The sequence below is a fragment of the Lepidochelys olivacea genome, assembly GCF_965140295.1.
Source record: "Lepidochelys olivacea isolate rLepOli2 genome assembly, chromosome: 21".
In the NCBI taxonomy this organism is placed as follows: Eukaryota; Metazoa; Chordata; order Testudines; family Cheloniidae; genus Lepidochelys; species Lepidochelys olivacea.
In genome coordinates this window covers 11,313,854-11,331,370 of record NC_140431.1, presented here as the reverse complement: position 1 = coordinate 11,331,370, position 17,517 = coordinate 11,313,854, and the positions used below count along the sequence as shown (strand labels likewise).

The 17,517-nt window shown below is 47.8% G+C and overlaps 1 protein-coding gene across 9 annotated transcripts in view; it reads right to left on the bottom strand.

Annotated features, from left to right (window-relative positions):
* Window positions 1-16,706, bottom strand: part of LOC311511133 (inositol 1,4,5-triphosphate receptor associated 1-like) — a 35,939-nt gene extending 19,233 nt beyond the window's left edge. For 2 of the 9 annotated variants that reach the window (XM_084611493.1, XM_084611494.1), the window contains exons 1-3: window positions 8,803-9,064; window positions 3,918-4,100; window positions 963-1,146 (exon numbers count right to left, since the gene is read on the bottom strand). The gene's annotated coding sequence lies outside the window, so the exon portion shown is untranslated. Of the gene's footprint in view, window positions 1-962; window positions 1,147-2,486; window positions 2,566-3,917; window positions 4,384-8,802; window positions 9,065-9,428; window positions 9,478-16,646 lie in introns of those variants that run through there. The other 7 variants (XM_084611498.1, XM_084611499.1, XM_084611501.1 and 4 more) reach the window with 7 other exon arrangements.
* Between the last annotated feature and the right edge of the window lie 811 nt (window positions 16,707-17,517).

Below are 17,517 nucleotides of genomic sequence, written 5' to 3'. Positions count from 1 at the left end.
CCACCAAGCCTCTTTATAAGGTATAGCTTGGGTATGTGATTTAAGAAAATCGGTTTCATAATGGTTTAAAGAGTGAAAAAGGAAATAAAAAAGCCCATGTCAATCTAACAGTCGATGCAGGACAGTGTAATGGTATGTTACACAGTGACTTGCATACAAGCCATATGCCCTCAGGCCAGTTGCGCCCAGGATTTGGAAGGACCAAAACCTCGTCTGTGCAACAATTCCTCGCTGATGCCAACACCGGTTCAGCTCTGTGGTATTAGCAAGACTGGGATCCCTAGCACCGACCGTCCACCAGTGTTCGAAGCACCGCTGTCCCCCAGTCCAGTTCCCACTGAAGTTAGCAGAAAGATGGTTATTGATAACAACGGGAGAGAGATCAGACCCCCCAGGGTCCAGCCCGACAGATCTTAAAAGCCAGCAGCCAGCCTAGGCCAGGCAGCCCAATGTTCTTAAGAGGGGCAGAACTAGTGTTAGTCCTGGGAAAGTGTCCCTAGAGCAGAGAAGGCCAGGGAGCAGGCGATTTCTAGAGGAGTGACAATCTAGAAACAGCAAGACAAGCCAAACTCATATGGTAGAGTATGAGATGAGCAAAGCTGGTACAGTGGAGTATGATGATCGGAAACGTGCAAATTGCCTATTCTTACTATTTGCATTGTGGTAGCACCTATGAGCCCCAGTCGTGGCCCAGGATCTTTTGGTGCAAGGTGCTGTATAGACATGGAACAGATAGATGGTCACGCCCCAAAGAGCTTCCAACCTAATAAATAATACCCAGCTCTTATCGAGCACTTTTCATTAGTAGATCTCAAAGTGCTTTACAAAGGTCAGTATCATTATCCCCATTTTACAGCTGGAGAAACCGAGGCAAAAGCTAATACATCTGTAAGACCTAAATCTCTCCTCCCGATATCTATCGATCAGTTCAGTGACTACCAAGTAGCTCCCCGGGTACTTACCTGTGGGAGCCTGCCAGGTGGATCAATATGTAGATTTTGTGGGGTGACCCTACATTGATTCCTGAACTCCAGCCTGCCGGGGATCTGTCAGTGGAGTGAGGTGGGAAGCTAAAGACAGAGAAAGAGAAGGAGTGCTGCAGAGGGATGACAGGGCTCTCTGGAGCTCATCGGGTGCTGCGCAGCCCTACGGGTGAAAGAGACAGTCAGAGGGGTACCAACACCATGGACAGGGAGCAGAATTCTTCATCTGGGAAGAAGTCAGCGTCTGAAACAGAACAAGCAGCCGGGGAATGTGCTGATCTGCGGGTTCCTTTACGAGGGGTTCCCCCTTACTCCAGAGATACAGGGATTCTGGGTTTGTCCTGCCGTCCCCTCACTGCAGAACCCCAGTGTGATCTCGGGGCCAGACCAAGAACTCAATTCAGCCCCAGCCAGCCTTGGCATGGGCAGCTGATGGAGGGGAGGGACAGGTCAGGAGTCACCTCCAAACAGTTCCTCCTGCTGGAGCTAGAGAGCTATATCCATCAGCGGGAAGCAGCAGCAGGGTAAGGAACCACGCTCCCCTAATGGGGGTTACACAGGGCCCTTTTGAGCAGCCTCCACAACCCAGTCAGACACACAGGCACCCCCACCTCCGTCAAGGCTGATGGGGCTATGGACGAAGGCCTCACATGTCATTTCAGGGGGGCACCCCACAAACCTGTGGGGGCAATGCACTGTGATCTATAGCATCTCTATGGCCCTGGGAGTCTGTGACAGACACCCCATTTCACACCACACCTGCAACTCTGCCCTCCTCGTGCTAAACCACAGACCCCAGGCCCCCTCTGGGCCTCTCTTGTGGTTAACGCCCTACAGATCCTCTTTGGACCCGCTGGGGAGTGAGCAGCTCTCTGCCCTCCTAGCTTGCTCTGCCGATGCCCGTTACCCTTGCTCCCTGTGGTCTCTGTTGCCAGGGGGACATACAGGGCAGCCTGGGTGAGGACCCCAACTCTTCCAAACGGCCGCTGTCACCATCCCTTCCCAGCGCTGGGGACCAAATATTCCTCTGAGCCCGCTTGCCCCAGTCCAGAGCTGCCTGTACCCTGATGTGGCCTGTCAGGGTCTCTTCTAAGGCCGTCCCTGGCCCCGCCATCCCCCCTGCCGGCTCCCCTGCACCCTGGGGCAGAGTGCTGGCACACCCAGGGCAGACTCCTCCAGGGCTGCATGCCAGATCCCTCCCCTGCCCAGCCTTGGCGCACTGAGCCACTCCACCTCCCTCATGGATAAACCCTGCAGGGAAGGGGGGCCAGCCTGAGAGAGCTGGCACCCTGAAGGGGCCCAAGCCCAGCCCTGCCCCTTGTTGCCAGCAGAGAGGCCGGAGAAGGCCTGAGCTTTGGGGTGCCCCCTGAGAGCTGCCCTGTAAGAGACACCCTAGAAGCCTGGAGCCTCAAGGCAGGCCCTGGGTATGCACGGCAGATGACCCCCTGCCTCCAAGTATGCCCCCACCCAGAGCCCTGCGCCCAGCCTCCCCTCCTCGCCTACCTTCGAGCAGGTCTTTGGCTCTGGGAGGAGGGACCGTCCCCTAGAACAGGGCTTTGGAGAAGCAGGCAGTGGAGACGGTGGGCCTCGGGAGAGCTCCCTGCCGCTGCAGCGCTGTGCCCAGTGGGACATTCTTCTGCTGTGGGAGCATCTGTTTACGGCTGCTCCCTTCCCACAGCCTGGCTTTTTCTCAGTTATATACACAAAGCTCACTGCCATGCTGCCCCTCCCCTGCCAAGCCCACAAGCCCAGGGCAGGGGGCAGGCAGGGCGCTAGGCAAGCTAACAACCCTCTAGCCCCTTCCACCTACTGATCTCCAATCACTTGGCAGACTAATGAACTAAGCCTGACAATGCTCCCCCCACCCTCACCCCAGGAGGGAGCCAACTGATCCCTTTCTGACAACTGGGGAAACTGAGGCACACAATACATGACCCTAGACAAGTCACTTCCTTTCTAAGTCAGTGGCAGAGACAGGGATCAAACCCAGGTCTGCTGCTAGCCCTTTGCTCCCACCACAAGGAATCGAACTCCTCCGAGTCTCAAACAGAGAGAAACGCAACATTGTCACCCCCACGCTCTCAAGTGGCCCCTGTTCCCCTGCACCACCAGGTCTCTCGTTGTGTATGAGCCAGTCTTGGCGTCATCTGATCCCAGCTCACTCCTCTCCACCACCAGGGAGAGACCCTCCTCCCCTGCAGCTCCTGCCATGCAGCCTGCGACCTCCCTGTTTCCCTCGGTCACCTCAGTGGTCCACCTTGTTTCAAAGCTCAGCTGCAAACTCCTCCTTACACCTTTGCCGCTAACTTCTCCCATCCCGGCTAGCGTTCGTTACAGGGGAGGGTGAATAGGGGGATCAAGCGCTGGACTGGGACTCAGGAGACCTGGGCAAGTCACTTCCCCTCTGTGGGCCTGTTTCCCCAGATGTAACACTTGCCTCCGGTAGAAACGTTTAGGTAACAACCAAGCCAGGGCCCATTGTGCTAGGTGCAGGATAGTCAGTACCAGTCCCTGCCCTAAAGAACTTATAATCTAAAATATACACTTGCCCTGCCTCACAGGACTGACGTGAATCTTAGTTCATGAAGGCACTTTGCAATCTTCCCAAGGAAGACGCTGGAGCAGGACAAGGTATGGTCATTTTCTGGGGCCAAGCGTTTGGTGCCATACCATTCTATGGCACTGTGTCGAGACAAGGGGACTCCAGGCAGCAGGCAGGTGGGGGCGAGGGGGGCTCAGGCAGGGTAACGCCCACTGGACTACTCCTCCACCTCCTTGAGCTCTCCTCCCGCTGCACCCAGCAGACTCCGTGCTGTTCTGCTTGCTACCGAGAATGACGGCCCAGTGGCTCTGCCAGCGATTGTCTGTGGCCTTGGGTAAATCCCTTAGTCTCTGTGCCTCATTTCCCCCATCTGGATAACGAGAAGGACCTACCTCCCAGGGGCCGCGAGGATGCATTCGTGCTTGGAGCGTGCTCTAATGCGGTCAAGGATTAAGCATTCGTGAAGATGCTGTTTCTGCTCGGGGCAGAGCAAGACGTCTCCCAGTCCGGCCAGGCCGCTCCAAGAAGCTGATCTCAGGCTTGCTCTCCTTGGAATGTGCTTTCACTGCTCCCAGCTGCTAAAGAAGCCCCTTGTTTATAAGCTGCATTGCCGCCTTGTAAACACTGCGCGCTTGCGATGCTTTCGGCTCCTTCCAGCCGTTTGCCAGCAGAGCTCAAACCCCTTCAGGAAAGGGCTTCTTGCCCGTGGCACTTGGAAGGGGAGAGTGCGGAAGCTCCGCACCTGGGAAGGTGAGGCATTACTGCCGGGTCGCAGGGGAGACCGTGGTACTGACCCAGCACAGAAATGGTGAGGGAAGCCAGCTGCTCTCTCCAGAAAACTGGACATTTGTCTCCCAAGGATTTCATTAGCACGAGTCAAGATGTTTATACTGCAGCTGTCTCCATAGTAACTCCATATCTTCCCCCCCCCCCAGCATTGCACCACTACTGCCCCCACTGTACAGTAAACCCAGCTGTCCCCAGCAAAGCAATGCAGCAGCCCTAGTGCATTCCGCCCCCCCCCCCCATTTCACCCCATCCCCTGCCACAACAGGCCCCAGATTTCATTTCCCCTAGCACTGCACCTGCCCTCCCTGTAACCCCCCACTCTCTTGCCAGCAGCGTAATGCAGCTGCCCCAACTGATCAAATCCCATTGCAGCCCACAAAGCAGCTTGTTCCCTTAATAAGATTAAAGCTGCAGTCTGGTGGATGGCCTTAGGAGCTAAAGAGGAGCAGCTGCCCCAGGCAGGAGAGAGAGACCTGTGCAGTCTCAGGGCAGATACAGCCCTAGAGCACAGTCACCCAAGCCTCCCGGCCCAAGGGGAGTAGCAACTCTGCCCTTTCTGAGACTTGCTATTGAACTCCTAGGACTGTAACACTCAACCCTCCTGGTGCTGCTGCAGGGGGAGGAACAGGCCAACGGCTCCCCAGATGACCAGCCAAGAAGTATGCAGAAAGATCACGCTGTTTGGAGGGTGTGTCCACACAGTAGAATCATAGAAGGTTAGGGTTGGAAGGGACCTCAGGAGGTCATCTAGTCCAACCCCCTGCTTGAAGCAGGACCAATCCCCAATTTTTGCCCCAGATCCCTAAATGGCCCCCTCAAGGATTGAACTCACAACCCTGGGTTTAGCAGGCCAATGCTCAAACCACTGAGCTCGGCCCCTTCTTCCGGCTCCTCTGGAAACGCTCACTGAGGTTCTGGCTGCACCTCCTGATCTAGGCACACCCCAGCCCCGGCCTCACGAAGTTGTGGGACCTTCTCGGCTGGTCAAGACGTCCATCCAGCACTGCAGGAGGACGACGACGGAGGACAGGGGGTGCTCTGCAGCTGTGGGGCCTGTATCTGTTCCCTCATTGGATCACACCTCCAGGCTGAGTTCCTCTGTGGCGTCCCCTGACTCCCTAGACGCCTTTGAGTGGCAGTGGGCACTGCCTGGGGACCCCTGTTCAGTGTCCCCCTCTGGTTCCCTGATTTTTAACCTCTGGACCTCACTCATTCCCCTTCGTTGTCCCCAGGACTCAACTGGGGCCTGGACTTGGCAGTTCCTACCTCTTTAGTTGAGGGGCTGGGCCTTTACTTTTGGACAGGCCTAGACCCACCTGTCCCAGCCCTGCAAATAGTACAGTAGGCGTGGTGTGTTATTGCCAGACAGCCACACTGAGAACCCTTACAGGTACACGTAGGCATGCACTGAACCCATGCTGGTGTGCTTGGCAGCAGGGCAGAGAGCCTGCTGAGCTGTGCCCACATCCCTACCTGCCCACTTTGCAATGGGGAGGCAGCAACAGCCCAGGTAGCTGGGCTCCCATTTACACAGTCCTCCAACTCCTCTCTACAATTCCCTGTATCTTCTACCTACTCGCTTACCACGTGCTCTCCATGCCCCAGAAGCTGCCTGCTGGTTAAGACACTTCAGATTGGTTCGAGGTGCAAAATTTGGATCAGGCTTCCAAAACAACCTCGATGTTCAGACCTCGATTAAGGTTTCAAAACATCCCCCAAGGATTGGGGTGAGGGAAGTTACTGCTTAAACGCCACACACCCCACCCAGAAAAGCAGGACTGCCAGAACATACTGAATTCTTAGAGGAAGTAACCCCAGAAATGTTCTTAAGGCCCTAATCATAAAAAGACCTACTCTTATGCACTGGAAATAGGCCCATTGTCTTATCTGCAAGATCATGGCCTTCTAAAGGCCTGTTAACCCTTCCAGGTTTGGATTGTCCGTATGGCACCTAGCACAGCTGGGTACTGATCATTGGGGGCCACCCGGGGTACAGTAATACTAGTAATTAGTAATAAAAGCTTAGGAGGGTTTGTGATTGATAATGAGGGTTCATCACAATTAGTAAACATTTTTGAGATGTTTGAGAGCTGAGCAGAGCTATATGAGAGCTAAGTATAATTACTGTGGGTGGACTGAGATCTTGCTTGGACATTTTGCAAGGCGTAATTGTCAAGTTTCACCCCCTTCTTTTCATACTCTGAAGTCTTTATTGAAAGCAAGATTTCTCCTCACCCTCTCCCTGTTCTCTCTCTCTCTCTCTCTCTCTCTCTCTCCTTTCTTTTGATGTTGATGCCTTAGGGTCACACCAACTCTGCATTCGTCCACTATACAGTTCAGAGAGCAACCCAGCCCCAAGAAAGAAAATGCAAGTCATCTCCCAGCACATAAGCCCTTGCAATATTGAACCTCTCCCTACAGCACTCCTTCATCATCAAGTTTTTGGAGAAACTGGAGGCAAGGCAGGAAACATCTGACAGATGCCAGATCATCCACAGGTTAGGGCACTAGCATGGGCACGGAATAGCAAGCAGGGGAAGGGGTCTGCAGCTCAGGACTGAAGTGCATGATTAGACAAGTGGGTGAGAGGAAAGATGGCCTAATGGTTTGGAAGACCTCGGTTCAAGTCCCTGCCTTACAACCAACCACTGGCAACCTTAGGCAAGTCACTTAGTCTCTGCGTGCCTCAGCTCCCACTGTGTACAATGGAAATAGCCCAGCCCTCCCTCACAGGCATGTTGTGAGGACAAATACAGGAAAGATGCTCAGGCATTAGGGTGAGGGGAACCAAGTAAGTACCTGAGTTAGAATCCCAAGATCTGCAATAGGCAGAAGCCAAGTCACAGGTGCTGTTGATAAGCAATAAAATAGAGCAGCATAACTCTTTATGAATACTTTAACACCTGTGTAGTGCTTTTTACCTGTAGCTCTCCGCATTTTCCAGTTGGCTTCTATACATGAACATTAAACATCCATCTTTAAAATCTAGTGCCTGGCTGTTTTAAAGCTCTTTCCAAAGGTTGGTCAATATCATTATCCCCGCTTTAAAACAGAGAAATGGCAGTAAAGAGAGAGATCAAGTCAATTACTGAGGAGTCAGTAACAAAACTAGAGAACAGAACCCAGGAGTCCAGACCATCCATCTGGCTCCCTCTCCACTGAACTCTGTCTTCTCTAATCCATTAGCAACACAGTGAGATAGGTTAGACACAAAAGGCAAGATTTAGCAAAAAAATTGTCTAGTACAATTTTAATTTACATAAAAAACTTAAATATTCACTTCCTTAGGAGTTGCAACCAAAGGAGTACATACTAGGGCACGGAACTGAGAAGGGCTTGTTTTCATGATCCAATGTGAAGGAAGAGCAACAAGTAAATAGATAATCTTAAAGAATTCAACAGAAAGAGGAGGTCAGCTAAGGGTAACAACAACAGATACACCAGGATCGAGAGATTTAACTGAAGGGTCAGGCGTTTCAAAGATGGAAAAGAGGGGACATGACCAAAATATATAAAATAGATGGTTTAGGGAAAGTAAATGGTACACCCTCCTGTAGACTGACTTTTTCTTCGATGTCCAGTGTTGTGGAACCTGTGGAACTCATTGCCACTGTAGACCACTTTGGCCGGATCAGACATTTGCATGGATAACTGCCACAAACACAAGACAGGATACTCACTGCAGTGGTTCAGAGCTTCTCTCCTCCAGCTGAGAGTAGAGACAGCCTCCTTCCATCCCCCCACCCCAGCCCCCCAGGGCTCAGAGCAGCAAAGGGACCTGGCATGAGAGCCTGCCTCCCCACACACTCCAATACCACAGGGGTGCAGAGACACCTCCATATTGGAGGGCAAGAAAGACCAAACATCCATTGACTCCTGAGCAAACCCCTCGGGGGGTTTCAGTTCCATGCAGTCCATCCCCCAGAGACAGCACCTTTGCTATTAAGGTTGTTGGATCAGGCCTTACCCACACTGTTCCCACATAGGGGGGACCCTAGTTGTGAGCAAGAAGCCAAAAGGGGAGGGCCCAGGTTACTGCACATCAAGAGCTAAAGCAGGCCATGAACTCCCCAGTACCATGCTCCATCCATGAGCTGAACTGCTGGCCCAGTCCTGCTGGAAGGGTCAAATGTTATTTTTGCAGCACCTAGAAGGTGCATCAAACAAAGACAAACCCTGTCCCCAAGCGCTTACAATCTAGTAATCAGTGTGGCGTGGGCACAAAGGGGGCATTTGCTCTAGCTGCCTCTGAGGATTTACAAAGAGATGTTCCCACTTGATCAGTACCAGCCCGGCTGGCTGGTTGAGACCTTATAGACCAAGCCTCTGTACTCTGCTCTCTCAGTGCCTTGGGTCTAGTAATAAAGATTTCCCTTTAAAGCTTGCTTTAAATCTAGACATAATGGAGCCTGCCCCAAATGAAAGCATTAAAGCACCCCATGCAGACACACATTCCAGCTAAGCATCATTAACAGAGACAGTAATAACCTGATAGAAGACTTCCACAGGCTCCCTCAGGCATGAGCAGCAGCCGCTTTCTCTGGATTCTGGGTTTACACGCCTCGAGCTCTGCTGCGAGATCTACCACCCCCTTAACCGGTGCAGCCTGCTACGGTCACATCTTCCCAGGCTCCCTTCAAAGCTTCCTTAGCTTGCTTGCAAACAGGAATAACTGTGATGGTGGGGGATTATCCAGTCCTTTGCTTGCAAAGCAAGCTGCTCAGACGACAGTGGCTGCTGATGCTGCAGGCATGATTGGTTAGGTCTGTGCAGAGGGCATGGCTCAGCAACAAGCAAGAAACAAGCCAATGCACCTTATCGTGGCCCTCAAATTCCCCAGCTGGCAACTATCTATTAGCCATCACACCTTCAGCAACAGCCCCTGTAAAACAAGCAGCCAGGAGGAGAGAGAATTTCAGGATTAAGAAGGTTCCTAGCAGAGCCATAGGAAACGTACCCATTCTCCTTGCTCTTGCTTGGAATTTCAGGCCTGAACAAAATCTCAGCTCAAACTTCCCCAAAACAGCTAAGCGCCACCCAATTTCTTATGACTGCAGATGCCACATAATTCTGACACAAAACCTGAACCCGAGGCACAGGGGCATAAACCATACCTGAGCGAGTACTTGCCACTGAAACGCAGCCATGGCCAGGGTGGAACAGGGCAGCTGTTTTAACAGTTGGGAGCAGGAAGTGACCGGTACTGTGTAAAAGAAAGGGGGACTTGAGGTAGACAGAATGTAAACACCCAAACTGAAGTTTGGCCAGAATAACGGAGCCAATACCTTTAACCCTTTGGTGAGAAGACAGGATCACAGCCCACCGCCACACAGCTGTAGTCCTATATCCTTTTTCTAGGCTATCAACAGTAGGCAGTGACGCACTAGGTTAACGGCGTCAAGGTAATGACTGAACCCTGCGCCAGCCTTTTACCACGCCGAAAGATAATCCCCAAGTCACCATGGGAGACAGCCGACTGCTGCTCTTGCCATATTTTCTTTGAGCATTGAAAGCTCACAGGATGTCAGTGCTCAGCTCAGGCCACTAGCTGCCCATTGAAGCCACTAAAGGATTTCTGAAGCTATCACAACTCTTACAAGAAGGCATACTCTTTTGGCTCCGGGAGACTGGAGTAAACGTTACTAAGCAGGATCGGACGTCTGTCCTTTTAAAATAAAGGGATTGTCTGTATATCAGCAGGAGAGAATTGCAGAGCTGGTACCTCCTCCCTCCGTCAGCATGGTGCTGTATATCCTGCTCACTAACTCTTGGAAAGTTAGAGAGACTCCTGAGAACGTTGGAAAGATTAATAGGTCTTTGTTTGCAAGTGTTTGGCAAGCACAGATTCTCCTCCTGAAACCCCAAAAAATGAATAAGGCATTTTGTTCCCTTGATGGTGCTTCAGTACATTCTGGAAATGAAGGTGAAGATTTATTAGTGACCTGATGAACCGCGAAAGCGGAGTACAGATCCCAGGAAAGGGGATGGGATCAGGGACTTGGTAATAGAACATGAAGAATTTCACCTGTGGGTTTCTACTCACCTTGTTCCAAAGTGCAGGTTGGTAGGGATCAGGTTCTTAAAACTAACTGTTGCTCCGTAGCCTGCGGAATTGTGCTCAGTCCAGTTTTAAGGAAACGGGTGCCATTATAAAAGCCACTAAAAGTCTTGAGTAATTAACCCCATTGTTGGCAGTCTCAGCCAAGCGAATCCAACTGACTTTTGCCATCTGTATAGGATGTCTCCTCCAAAATTCAAACATATTGGCAGAGCCGGCTGAGGAGAATCTTCTTTGACTAGCCCTTCTGGTCCTGTTCTCTGTGGATACACAGTGTAGGGCTACCTGCCATCTTTCTCTCCTTTACTGAGCGCAGGTAAAGTTGTTTCAAATCATCCACAGACGTGGATTTTCTGCATGCTTTTTCTTTGGAACAAAGCAGGTGACAGGCCAGTGAAACTGGAGGTGCAGTTTTGAATTCAAATATATCCAGTGATCCCTAGTAATCCAAAAACCCACTAAAACGCATTAAAAGATCAATGACACCATGGGAGGATTTCAGTGAAGCAGAAAATCTCTGCCAAGACTAGTCAGTGTGGTTTGAAAAATCCATTGAGCATTTATTTTTACTGTATTTAAACCTTATTTCTTTATCCTTTTAGAATGAAGTACAGTAAAACAGCCTTACAACCATTTTCCTTTCTTCTATAAGAACGAGGTACCTCCCCATTTCACACAGGCACACTGACGAGTTTGCCACTCCCAATGAATTTTCACTGGGAAGGGAACATAACCTGCTATGTTTATTTCCATTCATAGACAGTCAAATTCATGTCTTTCCCAAGAGGTTAGTTAGAAGTCATTTCAGCCCCTTCGCAAATCTGAGATTTTACAGTCATACTCCTTTAGGAAGTTTCTCTCAATCTTACTGTGAAATAGACCCACCAGAGGAAACGGACAATACACATAGTCAAATATACAACGTAAACCAACTGAAAAATAGAGAAAAATATTTTCCCTTCCCATTATCTTGAGTTCTTGTCATAAGCGTTCAGAAAACAAAATTCAGGCAGATTTAATCTCTCTTCATGGTGGCTCTATGAACCCTACCATTAGTTCAAACCTGTGCCTACTTCCCAGTACTCTCAAGATAAAGACCAGTTATGGGTCTATCCATGCTCAGGCTTTGCTGAGCTATAAAATACTATGACTACTTTGGAGTTTACTTTTTTTACACTCCTGGCTGGATTTTAAAACTGATTGGGTAGCAGGGGGGCTGCAGGGTTTATAAAATTCTGTGAAGATATCATTCTAAGAAGGGCTTAAAGAAGGTTTCATCAAAGAAATCTTTCCATGTTGAAGGCTCCTGACTAGCTAGTGAGAGCCTTCAGGATGGGAATCTGCTCATCTCATCTGGCTTTGCAGTTCATCTTTATGAGAAGCCTCCCTGCTGATTCCTGTCATTTAACTGCAGCTGCTCCTCATTTGACTTTAGGTACTCTCTCAATGGCATATGGGTTGCTCTAAAACAGTTTTCAGAGTAGCAGCCGTGTTAGTCTGTATTTGCAAAAAGAAAAGGAGGACTTGTGGCACCTTAGAGACTAACCAATTTATTTGAGCATAAGCTTTTGTGAGCTACAGCTCACTTCATCAGATGCATAAAGTGGAAAGTACAGTGAGGAGATTTTATATACACACAGACCATGAAAAAATACACATTGTAAGGCCTTTTGGTATGATGTCCATCTGTTTGCATTTGGAAAGGAAGATGATGTCTGTCTGGTTCTCAACCTTTCCAAACTACTGTACCCCTTTCAGGAGGCTGATTTGTCTTGTGTACCCCCACGTTCCACCTCACTTACAAATTACTTGCTTACAAAGTCAGACAAAAATAGAAAAGCGGTACAGCACACTATGAAAAGTTGCTTACTCTGATATTTACCATATAATTATAAAATAAATTGATTGGAATATAAATATTGTACTTACATTTCAGTGTATAGTATATAGAGCAAAATAAACAAGTCATTGTCTGTATGTGTCAAGGCTGATTCCCCGCTCTGGCACTTTGAGTGCAGAAGGTGGGGGCTGCAAGGATTCTAAAAATTAATACTGGCCACTCCAGGCTTGTATTAAACTCCTAAGGTTACTGCTTTTTTCTGACCTTGGCTTGGTAAACACTGCCACCACCCAAATGCAAAAAAACCCCTTGGACCCAGGAAGGCACACTTGGGAATTCCTCCCTGTGGGGTACCCTCAAGCCCTTTCACTGCCCTCCCCCCGGGAAGAGCTGAGAAAGAAAACACAGGAAATTAGCTGTTGCTACCAGCTAATCAAACAACATGCACAAACCTCTCAGGAGACCAAAAATCCAATCTTGTTCTTAAAAAAAGGTAAATTTATTAAAAACAAACAGGAAGAAAATACATCCGGAACTTAGGCTTTTGCTAGATTTTAAAAGAGCCATTCCAAAAATCAAGCACCCAAAATAGCGTTCTTGAGAGTTCAGCATAAGGTTACAAGCAAACAAAAACATCTGCTGTTAGTACAGAGGAGTCCACAAGTCTTGAAAAAATAAAGAGAAAAACCTAATTGCATCTTTCTAAACATTCCTAATTTACTTACATATGGGGGGGGTTTAAATAAGTAATTCTAGGTATACTCTGATGATTTCTCATACCTGGCTTAAAGCTGCTTACAGAATAGTCATAGCCCTGATTTTGCTCTGTTCCCCTCTTTCCTGGAGCACAACAGAAAAGGGAAAGCTTCTTTCCCAATTTTAAAAAGCTCTAGCTTTCCCATTGGCTCTTTTGATCAGGTGCCCACTCCCTTTTCTTTACCTGGGGGACTTTTTAACCCCTTACAGGTAAAGCAAGCAGAGAACAGCTATCAAGAGTGATTTTAAGGCTAACTGGCTGGCTGTCCTTAAAATTAATAATTAGATTAAGAGGTCTGATTTAAATCTTTGGAATCCATCTGTAGGCTGCAATTGAGTCTCCTCATAAACCTTTTTTAAAGAGATAAAATATTATACTACAGGGTTTACAATTCCCCAATTCCTCTGCAGCCTGGAAATGCTTTATGGAATTCCAGAGTTTGACACTTGAAGACTCCATTAAATACACCATTTGTGAAATTGAGATCTGAACAGCTTTACTTTCTACCAAGCTAATTTTTTCAGTTTCTCTATCAAAAACAGACATAACTTTGCCACTGGCTTCCATGTGCTGTAACTAAACACCATGCTAAAAAGCTGGGTGCAATCTTTGTTGATGATGAAACTAGTCAGCTGATTATACGGTACTTTTTATTAGCAGATCTCAAGTACTTTAAAAAAGGTTATAAGTATAATTGTTCTTGTTTTGTAGATCAGAAACTTGAGGCAGAAGTTAAGTGACTTGCTCTACACCACAAGATCAATGGCAGACGAGGGAAGAGAACTCCCGTTTATTAATACCCAGTCCAGTACACTCTCCCCACTACGCTACGCAGTAAAATTTCTAATGATAAATCTCTTCCCCAACCAAAAGATTCCACAAAATCACTAATCCATGCCACACAGGATATTTGTTTTACAATAATTTTGTTTATATTTTTCATATTAGAAAAATCATTAGGATCCTATTAATTTCTGCTTTTTTTGCATCTCAGCCACCAAGCTTTTCTTTTCATTCTGTTAAGAACACACCCTGGGTACCAAATTTGCTCAAATCTATGCTATATAGCCAAATTACAGACTGACAGAAAGTTTAAAATGAAAACAATAGATCCATGCTGCAGTGTCAGGAATTCAGTAGCTCAAGCTGTTTAGTGAAAGATTTATATGTTCAAAGCCAGCCACTTTTGCTCTTGGTTCGTTCAAGTTGTTTTTAAATCAAGTGGCCAATTAAGCTTGAGGGGGAATACTCAGTCAAGCAATATTTGCTATGAATCAGGTTTCGACCATCATGAATTTGAATTTGGATTAGGGCTGTGTTCATTTAAAACTCTGGTTCCATCCTCTCCATTAACTTTCTTGAAAGTTAACAAAAACAGTTTTAAAGCAAATGCAAGAAAACACTACTCAAAACTCACTGTTTCACCTGTAAGACTGAAGTTCATTTACACAGTATTAAGCATAAAGCTTCAGTGACTACATACATAAGTCTGTATAATACAAACCTATTATCCTAATTCCTGGCTAACTGAAGCTTGGACCATTTGATCCTCCCTAACTGCAGGAGCCAATCACGACAGGTGCTGAGCACGTCCTTAATTCCCACTGACTTCAGTGAGCACCAGGAACACTCTGCATTTTCCAAGTTCAGGCCTCTTCGCTTGCATCTGTCATTTAAAACAAATTGTAAATTCCCTCCACCCTCAGGTTAGCATCTGAATGCATTGTGTTCCCTAAATACACAAACTGAGATTGATTAGATATTTTCCACTGGCAGCCTCCTTAACAACCCTGGAGGAAAACTGCAGTCCAGCCCTGACAGTGCAAATCCATGTATAATGGCAGGCAGCCAATAGCTTCATTACAGTCCTGACTCTGACCACATGCTGTGTAACTGGCTTCTGAGGTCTGGTGTTCTGCATTTATTTTTTGTTTACTTTTTTCATTTGAAATTCGATAGTAGACTTGACTTCATCGACCTTGGCCACTATCTTTTCATTGTGAGTGAAGAGGGAAGGGAACTTACCAGCTTTGTTCAGACCCTGACCCAAGGTAAGAGGAATCTGTTTGATCAGGGACTCTGAAGCCAGAAAGGCATTGTACTACTTAGCTATGAAAAAAAGATTAATGCCCAGAACACTGTAGTTCTGGCCACATCTATTTTAATACAGGGTTTGATTTACACCTCACTTAGAGAAACCTGCAAACTGTTGCTAAGAACTATTAAGTGCTCACAAGTTTGTATATTTACAGACTTCAGAGAATCTCGCATTAGGTAACAAGTTATACTTGGAGACAAGCCTAGGCTGAACAAGTGTAATCACCCCTCACTACTGATCTGGCATGTTTCTTAAACATAGGTAATCCCAGTACCAGACAAGACAGTTTCTGGAACAAGCCAGGGAAATTTCCTCCTTTCCTTACCCCACCCCCTTCCCAACACACATCAGCATCAACCTGATGTTGGGAGTGAGAGATAAGGGTTCTGTTCATTACAATAAGAGCTCTGTGCATTTACTGGAACAGAGTACACTTTGTTGTTTGCAGCGTTGTAACCATGTGGGTCCCAGGATATGGGAGAGGTATTATCTTTTTCGGGACCAACTTCTGCTGGTGAAAGACACAAGCTTTTGAGCTCCACAGACTCAGACCTGAAGAGCTCTGTGGAGCTCAAAAGCTTGTCTTTTACCAACAGAAGTTGGTCCAATAAGAGAGAGAGAGACAAGGTGGGTGAGGTACTATTAACCATTGAGGGCTGTTGCTGAAGTCTTATCCACACTAGGATTTATCCACACCAGTGCAGTTGCAATTTACCCCAACCTGGACGCTATGTCTACACTAGGAGTTCACGGTGATGCAACTACTCAACTGGCTAATAGTAATATAGACAAGACTTAAGACAACGGAACTCAAGCAAACCAAATCTGTTGTAAGTGCTTTGCAAAAGCAGCACTGGTCAAGCTAACTGAAGTCACATTGCCCGGCAGCATGGCATAATAAACCATACCCTTGCAATTCAATTGCTTACTGTCCAGTCAGATACGCTGCGGACTTGAAATTGCCAAGTAGGTAAATTTCTCCTCTAGTATTGCTCAGCCACGTGCACCCCAAACATCTGTTTGGTACCCCATACTGCAGCTGAGGGGAGCAACTGCTACATGATTGAATTTACAAGGAATCTGAGTAAACAGGGTAACTCTCTTCCCCTGTCCAGATGGAAATGGGAAGGATTTACAAAGGCTGGTCATATTAGCAGCTTGTCCTCAATGATGGGATATACACCATGACAATGTTAAAGAATTAATCCACCTTGATTACAAAAGTAATTGAGAAAGCTATGTTTTCTTGTTGAGAGAACCACATTTGAGATCTCGGATCCTTGGACAAGTCACTTTTAAACAATTTCTCACTAGCCATGTAGTGAATAGGACTCAATTACTCCTACAGGAATTTTCTGCAATGGTCAGGTTGGATACAGTAGTGTGTATGTAAAGTCTGACACCTCCAGGAGATACAATCTTCCCTTGTGGCAAGTTTCTACCACATTTTAACAGTAGCATTTCTCCCCCATCTCTTTGAGTTTATACCAGCCCACTGTCTGCATTACATGACCTGGTATTTCCAGGAAGCCTCCATCCACACAAATCACAGGCATATTGGCAGCATAGTTCTACTCACCCAGCTTTTTCACTAGCTTGTTCCTGAGTTTCTTCGGAGGCTCGATGTTCATGTGAGGGATATTGACTGCTTTGGCCTCATCACAGTGTTGCTGGACCCCCAGCACGCAGACTGAGAATTCACGGCACAGGAAGGACTTGAGCCTGTCCGGCAGGGAAGATGACACCCCACACTGTTCTGCTGCACTGTCAGGCCCCTACACCTTGAGGGAACAGGCAGAGCTGCGGCCCAGAAACTTTACAACAATCACCCGTGAATCTTCATCCACCTGCCTCTAATCTGGTTTCTCCAACTGGTCACAAGGATCAGCACAGGAGCCTCAGCACACCTACCCTCACATTGTAAGACCCAGGAGACGGGTCCGTCCAGCCACACCACTTGGAGATGGGGGGTCTGAACGACCCGGGCAATTCAGCACTGCACCCTCCTGCCACTGTATCAAGCAGTCAGTGTTGCCAACCACATATACATTCAAAGTGCCTGGAGGGAGAAGGATGCAGGCCAAAGGCTGGGTGGAATCAGAGAGGTGCCAAGCCTGACTGTGCCAGAAACGTTTGCCCTTCTGCGGGTCATAGTTTTTCAGACTGATCAGCAGCTCCACTGTTTCCGCAAACCTGAAAGACAGAAGAAACAAAAGAAGCCTCAAGTAACTGCAGATTCACCCAAAGTTAGAATTTAAGAACCCAGTAAAACAAGATGAATATCAATATGCATAGGAAAAGCTGTAGTGATATTTAGCAGAGCATGAATACTCTGCCAAAAATCCCTCTCTCTCTTCGCCAGAGATTTCCAGTCATGGAGTTGGCATTTGGGGAAGGGCACAACCCACAGCACAGAGGAGAGTTCTTATTTGCGTGGTTTCACTTGAGTC